Below are 20,399 nucleotides of genomic sequence, written 5' to 3'. Positions count from 1 at the left end.
ACTTGGACTCTAGCTCATAGACTTGAGACTTGACTTGGGCTCTAGTTCAGAGAGCATCTCTGCTATCAATATCTATTTTCAATTGAATGTTTAATGTAGTCTATCAGTAATGAAACAGTCCTTGTTATGGGCACCTTTCTACAGTATGGTATCTTCAGATCTTTGCACTGAATGCCCTCAGCTATGTTGATTAGCTTCTGATTTGCGAGACATGTCAATGTAGATGTGATTTTGAAGGTATCCATGATTTGTCTTTTTTAATTTTGCACAAAAATGTGTTTTTGGATTCATGCTTAAACCAGCTTTAATTAATTTCGTTCATTTTCAATTCATTTTTTGGCCACTTGGCAGCAGCACAACAAGCTGTAAACACATCATTGTTTGTCACCTTACAAAGTTGATATGGTTAACTTGTTAGCAAACCACTTCCTATTAACACATGTACATTAGCAATTCATTTGAGATCACTATCACCCACTCTGTTTTTGGTCTCCGCCAACTCATGAGGGAAATTTCTCCATTATCGCTCATAGTGATAGGCGCTAGTGGTGTCTGCCTGAATGCCGTTTGGCACTGGGCGGGTGGTGTACACCGGGTTCACGTAAAGCTATGAGCCATAAAACCAAAACAATGACTTGAAAGACGTTAAAAAGCTCCATAAAGTTGAAGGCAACCGTAAATCAGTTGATTTTTCTTACTTTTTATCACTATGGATGGCACCTTTTTAATTTACACTAAAACTAGTTTAATACATTTAGCCTTTATATATACAGTGGAATATGAATTAAAAATATCATTAGGACAACATTTCTTAGACACTTGGGATGTATTAGCAGTTCAGATTAGCATTAAAATCTCAAAAAACAGGACATTTCCTTATTCATTGACTTAATTTATGTCACAAAGTTAAGTATAAAATCCCTTTTTGGAAAGTATTAATGTAAAGGACTGCAGTCTATTATATACTAATTAAACTTTTCTTTGCTTCATGACTCTGACTGACTCGCTGACATGCTCTGTCAATCTCTCTGGCTCTGACAGGGATCCAGAGGTCTCTTGTGGGTGTTAACTGCTACAGGAAGTCTCCCCCCCCTCACAGTGGAACAAGACAAGTCTGATCCATCAGTCAAAACACGTCTGCTACCTACCGTTGTAATCAAAACAACCTCATGACAGTCTTGCGACACTGAGGTAAGTAGAATTATTTTAGCACTAATCTGCCATTGACATCAGTGCAAGGCAGAGAACTGAAGTGATGATGACAGCCCAGTGTGACTGTGTGAGGAAAACACTTGCTAACTGCATTTACATCTTCTCTACAAAAATGTCTGCCTTTCTTTTATAGACAGCTGAATCATTTGAGTTGTTTGCTGTTTTAAAAATCTGAAATAATTCCTGCAACATTAGTCACAGCCTCAGACAGATCACATTACATCAGCATTCAAAAGATATGGCTTACAGTATAGACAAAATGACCCACATGAAGCCAGCCAGTGTAGTTTCTGTGGTAAACAGAGGATAAATAACTAAAAAGTGACGGTTCAACATCAGCCGAAGGTACACACATTTCCTTTAACCATGGAGTACAACACATTTAAAATGATATGGCTATGGCAGGTAGGAATTAAAATTACCCAAGGCAAGGGGGCAAGCAACTTATTCACAAATATTGGAGTAATAATAATAATAATAATAAAACTTACTTCTGCAACAGTCCCAAAAAGTAAAAGTATACCAGCTAAAACATATTATTTACATAAATGAGTATTAAGTAATTAAAGTAAAATGTAATGTGTACAGTAACTAAGGTTACACTTTTATATAAAAAAAAGAATGATACAGCAGTAACAGCAGACAGATGTGGCGATTTCAGGGCCAACAACAATCATCTCCACAGGCTCTACATGATATTTTGACATGTCACAAGTCAAATTTCCATCTAATTGTCAACCGAATTTTAAGCGAACTTTTAAAATGTCGCAAAAAATGAATGCGAATTAGAAGCGTTTCCATCACCTGGTTAAGAGAGAATAAACTAGACTACGCAAAGCATAGTTTCATCACAAGTTGACGTTACGCATGGTTGTAGATTACAAACCGGCTTGCTTAATCAAAGAGTTTAGAAGTTAGAAGTTCTTTGGCTAAATGGAGAGAGGTAGCATTGTACAAGTTGGCCACCTGTGCAGAATACAGGGTTGTGGCATTGTGACATTTGTTGTCAGCGAGACAACCGTTCACCGTTGTGTATACAGGGTGTGCAGGGCCATATGATTCAAGCTGTTGAACCAATTCGTCAATTTACCCGACGTGGCTGAACCACAGGCTATAGCGCTCCGCAACTCCACTACACACCTTGTGCCACAAGTCTACGGCGCACTAGATGGGACCCATTTCCCGATCCTTCCCCCATCCGATGGATACCGGGACTATAGTCATGTGAGCTACACGTTCGCTACGTCACTACTTATTCGGCAAAGCTGTTTCCATCTTCCATTTTGCGCATTAACTCTTTTTCGAAAAAAGGCAAAATCCACCTCAAGCGAGTGTAAAAACGTTTTTGCGAATTTGAGGATGTTTCTTTCGAATTTTGCCGTTTCCATCAACATTTTCTAATGCGATACTTCAAAATACACATAAAACTACGTTGATGGAAACATGACTACAGTAGGAAGAAAATAATACAATTAATTTAGAAAGAAGATTTTCTGCATAAATGTATTTCTCAACTGAGCATAATAGGAATGATAGCCCTGTTTGTCCTGTTCTTGTCCATGTATTCTAAGACCATTCCATTAATTTGAGAATGATAGCAGGGTCCAATTCTGCGTTGTGAGTTATAGTGGCTGCTCAGCTCCTGAGGGGAAAAACCTCTGAGAAGCATTATGATGTGGGTTTGTTACTGCGATCCTCTACATTTCTGTGGTGGAGCTTCACTGAGGGGCTTCACCAGATTCTGCAGTAGTTTTCCACCCCATCGTGCTATGGTACTCTGGGTGAAGCATGAGACAAAAAGCCACCCTGGTCCATGACTCAACTCGTAAGTTCTTGTTAGACCGAATGACTCAAGAACCAGATATCTGCTTCAAAGGGAAACAAATTTCACAGGAGGAAACCAAAGCGGTGGAAACTGTGCAGTGAAGTGGACCAAACCTGCGGGGGAAAAAAAGCTTGACAGCTGGTGTGAAAGTTGACACAACACACACTCTGTTTTTCAGTAACACTCTGCCTCTCACTCACGCTGTTGCACAACATTCACACCTGAGAGCAGCTGGAACATCCTCAGTCATCTTTTTTAAAATAATCTCTGTAAGTCTTAATACCTGCTCAGTTTACCGTTACTCACCATCTTTATCTGTATCTGTAAATCTGATATTTACAAGTCAATGATATAGCTTATATCAGCCGGCGGATAAGTAACAAGACTCTTAAGAGTACAGAAATCCTAAAAGATGTGTTTGTTGTTTACTGTATACAGCATGAGGAGTGTACTATAAAGCTTATACTGTACGCTATGCTTTGAAGGAGAAGCTGTAAGACAAATCACTAAATAGTTTGACAACGTTTTTTACATTTCTGTTTGTATAAACATTAAACAAATGAGATACATTGTGTTAATTGCTAAGCTGTAGAGGTGTGGCATACAGGTGTATTCATAAACTTTAGACAGAGCCAGGCTAGCTGTTTCCCCCTGTTTCCAGTCTTTACACTAAGCTAAGCTAATCACTTTCTAGCTCCGACTTCAGAGTGGTATCCATTTTCCTAACTCTCTGCAAGAAAGCACATAAATGTATTTCCCAAAATGTCACTCTATAACTTTGACGTAGGGCTGGGCAATGTACTGATATTATATCGATATCAATATACTGTATGAGACTAGATACCGTCTTAAATTTTAGATATCGAAATATTGTAATATGACACACAAGTGTTGTCTTTTAAAGTGATGAAATTTTCCGAATTTACCAGACTGTTCTAGCTGTTCTATTATTTGCCTTTACCCACTTAGTTATTAATTCATATCCACATTATGAATGATTATTTATCAAAAATCTCATTGTGTAAAGATTTAGTGAAAGCACCAACTGTAAACCCTACAATATCACCGCAATATTGACATTTTTGTATTTGGTCAAAGATATCGTGATATTTTATTTCCTCCATATCGCCCAGCTCTACTTTGACCTTGGATACCTTATCTTGCAGACTTTTCACTTTCACTGGAAACGTCACAGCCACAGCACAATGTTTTTTCTTCAGATATCTGTTTGTCTAGCCAGTTGTTATATATTCAGCCAGTATTTGCCTCCAGTGGAGCTCCTAAATGGCGCCAGACGTGGGTTGCGAGTAGATTTGCCACACAACTGCAAAACCTCTGTTGGGTGTCTCACTATATGGCTCTTTAATGATAGCTGGCAGTAGGAGCAACCTTAATTTACTAAACCTTTTCACTGGCTGGTTTTCCAAACACAATCTGGGATTAAAACCGGCAACTTTCCAGCTACATGTACACCTCTTTAACTTCTAAACTCGTTGTCACCACAAATTCTTCCACAATCACCGACAGGATCCCCCGACATAATATGAGGCAGAGGCTAAACCACAATGAAGTCAGTGTTTAGGTCCTTGTGCCGGCCTGCCAGCTACCTAACCACACTGGTTTCACATTCCACAGCAACCTCGCTGACTTCTCTAACTCTCACACACACACACACACACACACACACACACACACACATGCTGCTATTATTGTGAGTTATTGTGACGGCACGCACATACAGGACCATATGTATCCAGGCACGCATGCAGACTGGAGTCACACCAGCAGGCATGCGCAAAACTCATAACCACACGTGAGCCCCCCACCTCCAGCAGCTCCTCCTCCTCCTTTCCCTCAATGACCTGCGTTTGGGCAGCATGCCCGGACCCTCTTATGGATCCCCTACTGCCTATGAAAACACATACTTTGACTATTCACACAAACACGTGTACTTGTGCACACATGCATGCACACACGGACACATACAGTTTAGTGTATATTCTAAAGACATGTAAGGAGTAGCACACACACACACACACACACACACACACACACATTTGTGTTTGTATACTTGTGAGGACCCTCACTGACATAATGCATTCCCTAGCCTGTAACCTTAACCATCAACACTAAATGCCTAACCCCAATCCTTACCCCTCTCTTTTAACCTAATCTAAACCTAATTCTAACCTTAACCTTAGAGAAATGCCTTCACTTCCACTGAAATTGGTCTTCCCAAAGACAGCAATAGAAGCCAACACAAACACACACACTCAGTACATATGCAGTTATATGTTTGGTCACACACCCACACATGCAAATAAACATGAATTCACACTTAGACCATAAGCAGAAACTAAACTCTTTGCCCACAGATGGATGTACATACAAACAAAGTGTTGCTTATGCCCCTATGTCTTCAGGAAAACAGCAAAAGCACATGCTGATATACATTCAGTCACATCCAAATACATATAATATATATATATATATATATATATATATATATATATATATATATATATATATATATGATATACTGTATATGGATGTATCCATATACTTTCAACATGCAAATACACACAAAACCTCACTTTTAGTTTCTCATAGTAACATACTGGAAACTAAATGTTTTTTTCACTCAATTATATGTAAAACTGTACAGACACACATACAGAGTGGATGCCCCCCTCTGGTGTAACATACACTAACACATATGAAAGAGTCTCCCCCTCTTACAGGAAACTTTTGCTTCCACGGCACCCTGATCTGGCCTCTCCCTCTCTGTTTTTTATACTCCTCTCTCTCTCTCTCTCTCTCTCTCTCTCTCTCTCTCTCTCTCTCTCTCTCTCTCTCTCTCTCTCTCTCTCTCTTTCTACTTCCCTCCCTCTCACTCCTTCCTGTGGTTTTCCTCTCCCAGTCCTCCAGCAGAGCATACCTCTCCTGTTCTCCTCCCCTCTCCGCTGCCCTCCGCACCTCCCACTCCTTTTTCTTCTCTCCCATTTTTTTTTTTTTTTTTTTTTTTTTATTCTCCAGAGCATTTCTTGAACTTTCCAATTTTCTTTTAATTTCTAGTCATTGTGTTGTAGCAGAAAACACATGGCATCACTCAGTCATTCTTGACTTCAGGGTATATTTTAATCATTTCCACCTCATTGTCGTTTTTTTCTCGCCTTCTTCTAAACTGAGAATACATCTAATTTATAAAAAAGACAAAGGGTAAAATTGCGAAGGTAGAATCTCAAATTGCTCAGATCTTGAGCAGGATTGGAGAATGAACTCTCGTTTTTTAATGTTGGTATTTAAGAGGGGTTTTTTTTTTCAAGAAGAGGATGGATTTCAGGGGGAAGGAGAGACAGAAGACGGTCCATCACTCCAGGAATGATGTCAGCTCTTGTTTTTTAGGGGTTACATCCTTTGATCTTTCCATCCCACGTCCTTATAAGGTATTACACAATGTTGCAGCAACAGTGAGGATGACAGGAGGCTTTGTTTTTATGACTTGGAGGCATAGAGAGACAGAAGGAGAGATACTGATTGTAAAGGCTGAGGTGCACTAATGGGAAATGGCTGGAATTGGCTGAAACTGGACACCTGTTTGAACAGCAAATATCCATGAACATTTCAATGGACCAAAAAAAAAAAAAATGACATAGTGGTTTGAGTTTAGGGGCAAAGGACCTAGTGAGGGATTGAGAAGCATGGAGAGAACAGCAGGGTGTTCCTGTTACCACACAGACAGTGGCAAGATGGAGACAAGCCAAACATACTGTAGTTCTTGGAGGCAAAGGTTTTCGTTAAAGACGGAAGACAAGCAATGGTTCTTTTCAACGTAAAAGTTTGTAAAGTATTTTTCCTATTACATAACGTTTTTGACTGTTTTTAAGGGCCTCAGCATACTTAGATCCTCCGAAACAGTAATGACAATATCACATTTCAAACTCAAATCAGAAAAACAAAACCACCGCCACTGCAGGCCACTGGTTTTTCTGCCGCCACGGCAGCGAAAGGAAATTCACTGTCAGTGTTCACAGCTTTTGAATGTGTTGAGCCACTGTTTTATATTGTGCCAGCTGTGATTCACAGCGTGCTCTCAGTGCCAGCATTCTGGAGAGTGAATTTCTCTCAGGACGAGAAAAACGGCAACGTATTGGGAGACAAGAGGGCGAGCAGGCGGTGAAAACGGAAAATAGAAAAACTGAGAGAAGAAGAAAGGAGGGAGGGAAAGACAGAAACTGTGGGAGTCAGACGTGGGCTCCCACCCTTTCCTCTCCTCACACTTTTCCCATTATTTGTCTCGGCTCTCTCTCTCTCTCTCTCTCTCTCTCTCTCTCTCTCTCTCTCTCTCTCTCTCTCTCTCTCTCTCTCTCTCTCCCGTGTCTCAGCAGCGCTAAGTGATGCAACTCTGCAGAGCAAGTCTGCAATAGCCACCAGTAGAGCCTGCAGTGTCTCTCGCACTGACACTGGCGTCTTTACCATTTAGGAGGGGAGTGGTGTGGCGGCTGTCAGGGGAGGAGGAGCGGGGGAGTAATCTCTCAAGACCAAGATTATTTAGTTCTTCACTAGAAAAAGGCTCTTTCCAGACTTACTGTACGTCTCTCACTACAAGACTTTTTTAAAAGGGGCTGCAGCAGTTAGACTTGATTTTTCTAAGATAAAAACACAACTGGCTGCTCATTTCATGCATGGGTTTTATTTAAAGAGTTTTGTTTATAGCAGCCACTTGAGGACTGTATATGCTTCAAAACATCAGAAAGGACCTAAGACTTTGGTATTCTACTTTCATCGAAAGAGGGGTTCTCTCAACTTTGATATGTCCGAAATTATTATTTATTAAGAAAATAAAACAGCTGATGTGAATTGCACTTGGGCCTTTTTATTTTTTATTTTTTTTCTGAGGAAGAGCTGTTTATTCTTTCTGTTAGATGACAGTTTAAAAGCACAACATTTCCTTCTGAAATATGTTAATACTTAACAGATGTTTTTTTTTTTTTCCAATGACAGAAACTCCAAACGTCCAGATTGCAAAGCAGCCATGACACAGTAAAAAAAATAAAAGTCCGGTCACAATCTCTGGGTTGTCAAACGAAACTCTGGAAAAATGTATAAACTAGAGCACATTTGGCAGGTTCACAGAAATTGGTGAATTACGCATGCAAAATACTGAGAACTTCTGTAACTAAGTGAGTATATGCAATTACCAAACGGGAGACAGAAGACAAATATTTAGAGTCAGTTGGGAGCTGTACAAATGGAGAGATCAGTTGGGGTCGGTGGAGTGATGCAGGAAGGCTGTAATAAAGGATAAACCCACCTCATCCCACTTTATCCCTTTCTAGCTCACAATGATAATAATACTTAGCCATGTATAGTCATGACAAACAAACTTCAAGCTGATACTATTTTGGATGAACCATCTTACTCCCTGTAAATGGAGGCTGCTTCCTTCAAGGAGGACAACAAAGTTTACTAGTTTTAATCATTTTCCCATAAAGGAAAACTAAACTGAGCCTTTTTTAATATATATATAAATTGGAGTAAATCATACTTAACTTAATATTAACAATGGGTTAAATTACTGCATGTACTGTAAAAGGGGTTGCTCCTAGTGACATCTTTCAGCTCTTTGTTTTACTTTTCTGTTTTGGCTCCTTCCCACCGCTCTCATAGTGTCGTTTTCCAGCCACACAAGCAGCTGTTTTCAGCAAGAAAGCTCTGTAAAACCCACTGTACGCTGCCTGTCCAGCATCAAACGGCAGGTAGACAAAGTTAGTGACTACCTGGTGAACATAGGCTGAATCTTATCCCCCTTTATTTGATAGCTCCTCGGCTGAACCGGAAGTTGTCCTGTCCCTCCTCGGTGAAGGCCGTCTCAAAGCTCTTATTTTTGTCCCCGAGGACCAAGGTCCAAGCATCGAGGAGGGATCATCGAGGAGCTGTAGGCGAGGACACACGAGAGTAGCCTTCCCGGAAGCCGTACAGCTGAAGGAGTTGCTAACTCTGCCCAAACAGCTGACGTATTGTATTTATGTGACACTTCCGAGGAAAGGACGTCTCATCCCTCTAAAACACATTTGCTCGTTGCCTCTCTCCTCCGATCTTAGTCCATCCCACCGAGGAGGCCCGGGAGAGACATGAGGAAGGGAGGCAAGTGGAGGAGACAGGGATCCAATTTAAGGGCTTTGGGACATACCCATAGTGAAGCAAAAGAGCCAGAATTGGAGAGGAATTGGAGAGCAAAACAGAGCTAAGGAGAGTGTTTTCTGAAAGCGTACATAGGCAACTGTTTGCTAACACAACAACTTTATGTAGTGATAATATGTCAATTCTGTGTTTAGGCTTGTTCTGCTGCTCCCAAGTGGCCAAAATAATCAAGTCATCATAGTCTGTTTCATCAGGTTTTGGTAACAATCAAGGAGCTATAGTGTTGCTGCGTTGGACTGCAGTTTAATATACTTGGTGCTCTGATTTAGAATGATTAAACTATTGACTAGATCTTTGTTTGAGGTGTCCTTTTATATGATTTTAACAGACACTGCCAGTCAGTATTTCAGGGTCTAAAGCTTTTAAAAAGATAAATCAATACAGCTCTAAAGTATATTCATAGTTTAATTCATGCATTGCTTCCGGTCCTGGGATGTACTGAAGGACATCCCGATTTTCTTTATTGTTTTTCAGCCATTTAACCATATTCAATTTTGATTTGAGCCACCAAATTAAGACTTGTTTGTATTATTCACCTGTAACACCACTTTCTTTCTTCTTTTTACTTCCATAGACATAGTAGATCTTCTAGCCTCTTCATTTATTTCTTACTCTATCCCTTCTCCTCGCTCATAACCCCCACCCATAATCCCTTGCACCACTACCACCATCCCACCGTTTGGCAGCGGGACAAGGTCAACACAGAAACCTCTCCACTTCTCCTCTCTGCTTTCCCTCCCTGTAATTCCTCGCCATCGGCCGAGCAACAGGTCCCTCCCCCTTCCCGATCATTTCATCCACCGCCGCCCTCTGAGGGGCGAGGGAAGGAGAAAGACTGAAGATGGAGAGGAGGGCGACGACGAGCTCCAGGGAATGAGTGCAGATATTCTAAGTTAGTGTTGAAAATATGAAGACGGGGATGACGAAAGCGGGAAGGGACATTAGGAAATGAAAGGCGGAGGGGAGTTGATGGAGAGAGACAGAAAGACTGAGGGAGAAAAGTGTTTTTAACCTTAGTTGACAGGCAAGACGGACGAGGCCAAGAGCAGTCTCCAGAAATCAATCTCTCTTTCTCTATCTCTCATTTTCCTTCTCTGCCTGCCTGTTTTGTCTTTCTCACCATCCCTCTTTCATTCCCTCTGTCATCCAGACCTAAAACACACAAACACATGCGCCTCACATTCCTACGTGCAGAGCAGATTCACCCAACTTGTTTCCACTGTGTGTGTGCTTGCGTGTGTGTGTGCTTGTGTGCGCGCCAACCCAAGCTAAGCCAGTAAATAATAACCAATCCCAGCTGTACTGTATAGGCCGTTCCTCTCATTCTCGCTGGGGAAACAAAGAGGGAGAGAGAGGAAAAAGGCTCCATCAAATAACAGAGTAATGAGCTGGAAAAAAAGTCAGCGGAGAGTTGAGCAGGAAGAATTAGTAATGTTTTAATGCTAACAGACATTATGAGTCTAGTAGTCCGTGGTCTATATGCATGCCATTTGAAAAAAATCCAATTTGTACTCATTTCAAGGGGGAGCTTCAGAATCAAACCCACCTTAATGCGTTTCCAGCAAGCACCTTTTAGGAGGGGGGGGGGGGGAAGCTGCTGCACAGGTAAATAAACTGCATAGTTTACTTCTAAATTCCTTTAAACAAGTACTCATTAAGTTGGCTTCCTTACACTGGGGAAAATAACCTACCAATTTAACCCTGATTCTTTAGCTTTGCGTGAAGTGGCTGAACCTAATTTGGGCTTTAAAAAAACCGAGTGGTGTTTTTCAACCTTAAGGGAGAGGAAGGAGTTGATGAAAACAAGAGATTAGGGGAGAACAACCGAGGCCACGATCAGTGAACATTATAGATAGATGAAGCGAGAGAGACGGATATAAAGGGAATCAGCAGAGAAAAAAGTCGACAGTTGACTTGAATGCATCATTCAATTTATTATTCAATATATTAAAATACAGATATTTTACCCCAAGGACCAAATCCAGTCCTGTATTCAAAAAAGCAAAAGGTTTTAACTGAAATCAGTTAATTTTTTTATGGAACTGCAGTGATTAGCAGATTCCTTCTGCTACAAGGTAAGTCCATGTGAAGTTGTAGAGCTCAACTTTGGTAAACTTTGACACGCACATACACAACATGATTGCAGATTGTGCTGGCAACGCTAACGTGAGACAGAATTCAATACAAATACATCTCTAAATGAACTGTGTTAACTTATTTTCTGGTAGCAGCCAAGTTACTGTACTGTAGCTTGCTGAGACTAAGACTAAGAACTAAGACTGTACCAGTATTTATATATACCCAATATATATCCACCTTAAATTGGTGCATTAAAGTGTCTCCGAATTCAGGAAATTAAGTCATTGATGTTCAAAACTTTCCTGGGGGTGGACGCCCAGACCCCCTGCTATGATATGGCCCCTCCTCCCCCAAATATATATATATATATATATATATATATACAGGACAGTATACCCACTACAATACATTAGACTACACCACTGGGTTGCACTAACTTAACAAGTGGTCAAGCCACCGATCTTCTAGCACCCCCAACAGTATTCTGTCAGGGTATTAATAGTGTCACTGTTTTGTACTGACATCCATATTTCAAATGAATGCAATATTTTTTGCCAAACATGGTGACTTTATCAATTAAATCATCAAGTGGAGAAAAGTGCTGCTATGTCTTAAGCTGGTTCAAGATTCTCAAATGTGATTATTACTTCTGTTTGAGCCTAAATACCTTTGGGTTTGGAACACTTTTTACTATGTTCTTACATTTTATATGATTATTTATTTTTTGAAGATATAACCATCAGGTTAAAAACCATCAAAGTATTCAGTAGTTGCAGACCTAGTGGAGCTAAAAACGTGTTAAGGCTGACACCAAAGCAATCGGTCAACATCATCAAAGATGCCATGAGGAAAAGAGAGTGACGAAAGAAGAAGAGAAATAAGCTAACAGTCTATCCATTGTAGTCCACATCTATGAGCCACTGGGACACAGAAGAAGTCCATTTCTGATTCTACGTCCATCTGCCATGGCACTTGATCCCTCTTTACAATCATAATTCCCTTCCTTGCCAAGACATCTTTTTTTTATCTTTATCCATTTTTCTCTTCTCTTTCTCTGCTCACAGGTTCCCTCATTCTCTTTGTCGGGCCTTTTTTTCGTGAAGGCCAGCATTTCGTTTGCCTCCTTCCTCAAACACAGACCAAAAAGAAAGAGAGCAAGAAGCAGCGAGTGGGGAGGGAGAGGAGAGGAGAATAAGAAGGGGGAGAGAGGGAGTAGGGGAGTGATGGAGGGGTGGAATTTGGTCTATGTTTGGTTTGGAAGTAAAGGCCCCGGCCCTGTGCTCTCGGGAGGATAATGGAAAAGAGAGGGAGAAGAAAGGGAGGTTTATGGATGTGTGTGTACCCTCACAGGTGGTCGGCACATACTGATGGGGGGGGGGGAGCTTTTGTGTGTCAAAATGTGTGTGTGCACGTCTGTGTGTTTACTGTATTGTGTCAGCGTGTTGGCGAAGCTGTGTGCTCAAAGCATGTGTGTGCATTTGCCTGTTGATTTGCAGATGTTGGCACGGATGCATGTAAGCTTTTAGCATGTAAGAATCAGAGAAGGAAGACAGAGAGAGGAGGTGAATAAAACATTCCTAAGATGGAGGAGGAGGGGGGGGGGGGAGAGATGCAGGGAGCCAGTGGTTAGTTAGTGGTTAGAAACTAAGAGGAGAAAAATGAATGTCTGGTCCAGGGCTGGGCCCAAGAACGATACCACAACCAGCCGACGAGCCAAGGGAGAGGAGAGGAGAGGAGAGGAGAGGAGAGGAGAGGAGAGGAGAGGAGAGGAGAGGAGAGGAGAGGAGAACCAGAGGAGGCCCCACCTCCTCCTGCCATCCTCCCATACGTGGCCTGCTAACTCCTGCCTCTGCCGCAGGGGAGAACATGGGGGAGTGGTGCTTTTATAGCTGAGCTGAACTCACTGAACCCATCATGTGCAAACAGCAGGCAGAGTTTGGAGACGACGGTGGGCCGAGGCCAGCAGCCACACAGGGGGCTTTAGTGGGGGGTCTCCGGCTGCAGATAGCACGAGGGCTGGAGATACCAGGAGGAGGAGGAGGAGAGTGACGGAGGAGGAAGAGGAGAGTCAGTGCAGGTCTCCCTCTGCATGTTCAACTATATACACCATCAGTTTGGGTTGGGGTCTTTTTTTCATTCGCTTATTACTTATTTAATTTGCCTTTTTCTTTACTCACTTCACCTTCTTTCTCCTTCCTTCTTTCCTTTGCTTTCTTTTTGTCTTACTTTGTTTCTTCTTTTGCTTCTTTCCTTGTTTTTTTAATTCCTTCTCTTCTTTCTTTCTTCCTGCCTCCTTTTATTCCTTCTTTTTTCTGCTAAATGTTCTGTCCTTTATTCCTCATTGCTGCCTTTTTTTCTTATTTATTTATGGCTCTGTTTATGGCTCTGTTTGCTTCCTTAACTTTTTTCTTTGCTTACTCCACTTTGTTTCGGTCACTTCTTTTTCTTGTTGTGTATTACTTCTTTAATATTTGATTTAATCCTTATTTTTTACCATTCTTTGCTTCCTTCATTCCTCCTTCTCAATTGACCTTTTTTCTTCTACACTGTTATTTTACTTATTTTACATTTCTATCATTATTTGCTTTCTTTCCCTCCCCTTGCTTCCTTCACTTATTTTTCTTCCCCTCTTCCATTAATTTCCCCCTCACTTTCTGTCATGTTTCCTTCCTTCTATCATTCCTTCTTTCTTCCATTGTTTGATTTCTTCACTTTTGTCTTATTTACTCCACATTCTTATCTTTTGGTCCTTTGTCAAGATTACTTATTTCATTCTTTTCTTTTACCATTCTTTCCTTCCTTCTGCCATTCTTTGTTTCATTCGTTCTTTTTTTAGCACTTTTTTTAAGGCATTTTATGCCTTTAATAGAGAGATGACAAAGGTTGGGAACCACTGCCCTAGGCCACCAGGGTGCCTTCCATTATTCCTTTTGCTTTTTTGTTTTTGCTTACTTCACTTCTTCCCATACTTCCATAATTTTCTTTTTACTTTCTTTTGCCTCCTTTGCTTTCTTTGGCTACCTCCAATTGCTTCCTTTGCCCATTTCGTTCTCTCCTTAACATGTTTCTTTCTTTCTCTCTTCTTTTGTTCCTTCGCTTTCTTTCTACCTTCAGTTTCTTCTTACTCTCTTTATTCAATTCTTTTTCCTCTTCCCTTTTTTATCATTTGTTCTTGCTTCCTCACACACACACACACACACACACACACACACACACACACACACACACACACACACATATGCCATATGTATGAGCAACACTCCCACCCTGCAGCAGACAGTGTGGGTGGAAGTGGGCTGTAAGGCAGACGCACCCAACAACAACAGGAAAGGAGTTTGCTTGGCTCCAGGCCTTTTTTTAAAAATCCATCCACATGCATCTGTCCAACCTTTAGAGAACAGCATGATGCAACAAGCCTGCAACCTGCACATTGCTGCCGTCATGCAAAATCCCCACATTCTCAAAAACTCTTCACCCTGACCACCATGATGCATCTCAGATACACCCGTTGGTTACTCCTTAACCTGCCCTGCCTCGCAGGACCCCACAGAGTTACAGTTCAAGCAAAAGCATGAAAATCAGTGCAGCTGGAGCTAGGAAGTGTTTCTTATAGGGAGGTGTATCATCCTTTAGGGAGGATGAGGATGGGCAGTCGTGTCACGGGGGTGGCGAACTTGTGATATCAGATGACCCAAACTGCTGGGATGAAAACAAAGGAAGGAAAGGTCTTGTCTCCAACCTGTTTCATTTGGGAGTTTGCACAATGGTACTATAGAATAGAAAATACGTTATTGTCTACTTTTTTGCGAGCTAAAAGGCAGAAATTTGGTAATGGTTTGTATGTGCAAAATCTGCTTTTAAAAAGGGTACATTAAAACACATCATATCACATCCAGACAGGACACATTAAAACACGTTTACATAAAAACACTATACACTAGATCAGAGATCTTCAACAGGGGATCCAGGACCCCTAAGGGGTCCTTAGAGTCACTGCAGGGGGACCATCAATTATTGTTAATTTTTGAAAGTTTTCTTCAAAAATTAAATTGTCTATTAGCACACTATTAGCAAATCCCAACTGATGATAGGCTTACTGGCCTATAGGTAAGGTAGTCAATAGCCATCCACAGATACAGTTAATCCTAAGGATTCACATGTATGTTTAACATTAAAACATGATTTATAAAAGCATGCCGACAATTATTATTTGAATAGCTTAGTATTCATATGCAAAAAAAAGGTATGTATAAAAGGCTTTAGGTTGCCCTACAACTTATTGTAGGCCCAGTTTAATATGCAACTTCATTTTATACAATATATGCAGTAGGGGGCCCCTACTCCATCTCTCTTTCAGTTAAGGGGTCCCTGGCTTAAAAAGAGCCCTGCACTAGAAGCTATTAAAAGGAGCACCAGGTACCAAGCTGGCTTCAAAAGCGGCTGTCCTAAAGCTATTGTATGGCCTTTGCCCTGAGGGCAGTAGCTGAAAGTGGTGTTTTAAGGGATGGTAGTGATCGTCTAAGATTTTGCCACTTAAGCTTTGGACTGCATTGCCATGGTGATAAGACAGTGGGGTTTGTTTGCAGCCTGAAATTGTACTGCTGCAGTTTAACTACTTTTAAAACTAAAGGGTTTCAAACTTACAAATTGGGTTTACAGGCAGTTAACAGTTAGTTAGTAGCTTAGTGGCATTGTGTTCAAAAAAGACTATCTCATACATTAAGGACAAATTTTGGATCACTGCAAAATCATACAGAAATTGACATACTGTCCAATAATGCCACAGACAGATCCTCCTATAGCCTACGTAAACATCAAAATGGGTTGTTGTCACAGTGCAAAATGTCCCAATATGGGACTTTTGTTGATCTGGTAACCATTCTGGCAGAATAAAGTCACACTAGCAGTAAATTTTTCAAGTTGAGTTAACTAAAAGCATTTGGTTAGGTTTGGTTAGGTTAGGGAAAAATTGTAGTTAAGGTTAAAATGTGAGAATTTGTTGGGGAGCTGTGTCTTAAAATTTGTGTAACTTTCTGAAACCGACAATCTGACAAGCACGACTATTCACGCAGCAATTGGCCAAGTGTGCATAGATGAGAAAGTAGGCAAGATTTTAATTTCCCACAACTAATTATCTTACTGTTCTTGTGTATTACCAAGTGCAGCACCTTGAATGCCTTTGTGTGCACCATTATCTCCATTGATGTACGATTCATTGCAGCTCACCCCTCTCTCTCTAACGACAGGCATTTCCGCCAGTCTTAAGTGTGGCCATTCACAACAGCTTTAAACACCTTTGCCTTTAGACATGGTCAGATGACTACAAATTAGTTTCTTTGAAACATACTGGACCCTTAAGAGCGTCACACTACTGCCTGCTTTGCATCCACTCCAGAAACTTATATTGGACGCTTCTTCCGCCATAGTTTCCGCCATACTCCTAGCTGCTGCTCCGTCGCTATGGTCTCTACCCCCTTCCTGCAACCTTTAGCTCTGGCTGGTAGACGTAAAAAGCATCACTTCCAGTGCGCCAGCGCCAGAAAGTCCCCACAGACACCAGTCACCGCAACTCCGGTATACTGAGAAATACAAAGAGCTTTCCCTAGCGTTGATAGGCTTATTCAGCATTGTGTGAACTCTTTTGGCAAGGGCTTGAATGTAACAGACATTTTCAGTCATTTATATGTAAAAGACCCGCCCTCCAGCTCTAAGCCATATGAACAAATACATAATGCTGTTGCTTTCCTTATGAGGAGTACTTGCATGTACAGTATATGAGTTCCATGTGCTCAAAATTAATCATCAAGTCGGCAATTGCCTGGTGTATGTTTGTTTGTACTATCAACATACCAGTAAAAATTAAAAAAAAAAACATATCAGTTTGTCCACATAATGTCAGAAAAAAATATATATATACACTACCGGTCAAAAGTTTGGGATCACTTAGAAATTTCCATTCCATTCCATTATAGACAGAATACCAGCTGAGATCAGTTGCATTGTTTTTTTAACCAGGGCAGCAGTTTTCAGATTACATTATGTGCTTACATAATTGCAAAAGTGAGTTAGCCTTTTAAAATGATATCAGATTAGTAAACAGAACATTGGATGAATGGTTGCTGATAATGGACAATGTAGATATTGCATTAAAGATCAGCCACCCACTCAGATCAGCTGGTATTCTGTCTATAATAGAGTGGAATGGAAATTTTCTAAGTGACCCCAAACCCCAAAGACCCTATAAGAAGAATAACTGAGGGCCCAGGATAGACCCTTGGGGAACTCCATATTGGTAAAGAGATGTAGATGAGGAGGAGCATGTAAGGAATTTAGAAGCTAATCAAAACTAAGAGTGGAAATATATACCAGTTGACATTCTGATTACCCATTACACACACACACACACACACACACACAGACACACACACACACACACACACACACACACACACACACACACACACACACACACACACACAATAAAACAGCTGTTAAATATATAAACTATATTGTGCTTCATATATCCGAGGCTAGGATATATAATTGTATATAAAGGTTACAATAAGTCCCCATAAAACTATTTAATAGCATATTGGTCGGGTGATGCCATCGATAAAAGCCTACTCAGTGCGACAACAAGCTCATAACTGAACAGCACAGACACTTTGAACATTATTAACAGAGGAACATATGCCTGAAGGGATTGTTGATCTTTTTGTCAGGATGAAGAAAAGAAACCAGCGGCTGACTCTCTTTAATTTAGCCTACCTTACAACAGCCTGTGGACGGTGAAACAGCCGCCTCTGCTCCCTGTAGTCTGCCTGAAGATGCTTTCGAGCCTCCAATAGACACAAACTGAGGACACAAATGACCAAAATCAAGCGAGTTTGTCCGGGGTTTCTCGTACCATCTTCGATAAAGTTATCAGTTGTCTCTGACTGGTTTCAAAATAAAAAGCAATCGGTATGTTGAAAGCAAATCCTCCCACAGGGATCGTTCAAGACGGTGGAAAAAACCTGTTGCGAGTGGTCAGTTTTCAGATATGCAACCGAAAACCTTGTCCTGAATAGTTTTTTTTCCCCTCAAAATTAGACTGACGCAAGCTGAGGAAAGCACTGACGAGGGCAAACAACTAAATGTCATTAGGATGTGAGAATGCAGGCTGCGATGTGACTGTCAAATCCGCCGCAAAAAGGTAGAGTCTCTGTTTGAAGGCGCATCGCCCAGTTGCGACGCTGGTCAACTGAGCTTCCACTGGCGGTGAGGAGGGACGAGGCTGTCTGGGTGGGAGAGAGAGAGGGAGAGAGAGAGAGAGAGAGAGAGAGAGAGAGAGAGAGGGAGAGAGAGAGAGGGAGAGAGAGAGGGGGGGGGAGGGGGGGGGAGGGAGGGAGAGAGAGAGAGAGAGAGAGAGAGAGAGAGAGAGAGAAATTGGACATTGAAGGGTGGAAGAAATGCCAGAATAGAAATCCAACTTCCTCTGCCAGCTGTTGACTCTCACGATAGTCTGAACTCTCTCTCTCTGTGTGTGTGTGTGTGTGTGTGTGTGTGTGTGTGTGTGTGTGTGTGTGTGCGTGTGTGTATGTGTGTGTATGTGCGCGCGCGCGTAATCTTCTGCTGCCCCCCCTGCCCTGCAGATGGACTTAGTATGGAGTATATCTACAGCTCACTCACGGCCCTATATCAGCAGAGAGAACTAGCATAGTAGCAGAAAGGCACTGTGTTAACATCTGCTTGGGTTTTAGGTAGCCTATCTACGCATGTTAGTTTGTTTTTTTGTTTGTTTTTGCACCCTGGTTCATTTAGGTCCCAGTTGGTAAGGAATGATTTAAGCACGCACATATACGGGCAATTTTTAAGCTCAGACCTGATGGAATATGCAGTAGGCCTGTGGCTACAGCACAATATAGAGATCACAAAAAGCTGCATTTGTCTGATTTTAGCCAGGGTTTCTACAAAATTCAAATCACTTTTAAACAATCTGTGCAACGTTTTTATAGCCTAGTTTATCCAGTGTGGAACAATGTTTATATTAATTTCACTCTATTGGCACTAGAGAAAAAGTCAGAGCACCAAAATAACTGGATACAGTCTCTGAGAACTATGAATGTTTGCACGAAATGTCATAGTAATTTGTCCGTTAGGTTTTGAGATATTTCAGTCTGGACCAGACATTGCCTTCCATGAAGCAATGCTCTAGTGTTTCTTTTTTTTTTTGGAATATTATTTTTTGGGCATTTTTAGGCCTTTAATTTGACAGGACAGGTGAAGACATGAGAGGGGAGAGAGAGGGGGGAATGATATGCAGCAAAGGGCCACAGGTTGGAGTCGAACCCCCGGCCCGCTGCGTCAAGGAGTAAATCTCTATGTGTGGGCGCCCGCTCTACCAACTGAGCTAACCAGGCGCCCTGCTCTAGTGTTTCTAAAGTCCCATCCAGCCTGTTTACTGACTCCCTCCAGTGGTCATAAGTGGAGACTTACAAGTTTAGTCCACTCTGTTGACAGTTTAAGTGTAACTGATCCAAATGTTCCATTTATCATATCACTTTTATAACTTAAAATGTTAGATGACTGTAAAAATATTGTAATTCAAAATGTGAAACAAATGGAAAAATAGACAATTGGGCTAATTAAAGGGAAGACACAGCAGCACTAACTTAGTGTTCACTTTAATTTTGAGCTGTAAAAGACAAAAATGGGAGTGATGTCTTGGAGAGACTTATTCAGTTGTTAAACTGGTCTCAATAAATATGTTTTTGCCTATTCTTTCGACATTTTAAAAGCGCCACGTTAATTTGTTTTCTACTTTTGTTTCTAAGATTAGTACTCTTTCTACAGGGTTTTAATTTTGTTGTCATAGGAGTGTTTTTATTTATTCAAACCTTACTGAAATGAACTATTAAACCAAAGTCTATTGCAGCAAAATACTAATATCACTAAAGTGTGTGACTTGACGTGAAATCTGTTTAAAACTGAATGACAATGCACAATATATAGACAGGTAACAACAAGAAAAACAACAACAACGTAACAGTGTCCTGGTACATCACTGGGACAAACATGAGATAACTTTTTACCACCT

General features: G+C 41.1%; 1 protein-coding gene across 1 annotated transcript in view; it reads right to left on the bottom strand.

Moving 5' to 3' along the window:
- Positions 1-18,568, bottom strand: part of LOC116042861 (zinc finger protein GLIS2-like) — a 33,957-nt gene extending 15,389 nt beyond the window's left edge. The window contains exon 1 of the mRNA XM_031289276.2: positions 18,089-18,568. The gene's annotated coding sequence lies outside the window, so the exon portion shown is untranslated. The remainder of the gene's footprint in view (positions 1-18,088) is intronic.
- Positions 18,569-20,399: the final 1,831 nt, after the last annotated feature.

This window comes from Sander lucioperca, chromosome 4, assembly GCF_008315115.2.
Source record: "Sander lucioperca isolate FBNREF2018 chromosome 4, SLUC_FBN_1.2, whole genome shotgun sequence".
Lineage (NCBI taxonomy): Eukaryota > Metazoa > Chordata > Actinopteri > Perciformes > Percidae > Sander > Sander lucioperca.
Note: the sequence above shows the minus strand (reverse complement) of the source record. Positions and strands in the feature narration are given on the sequence as shown.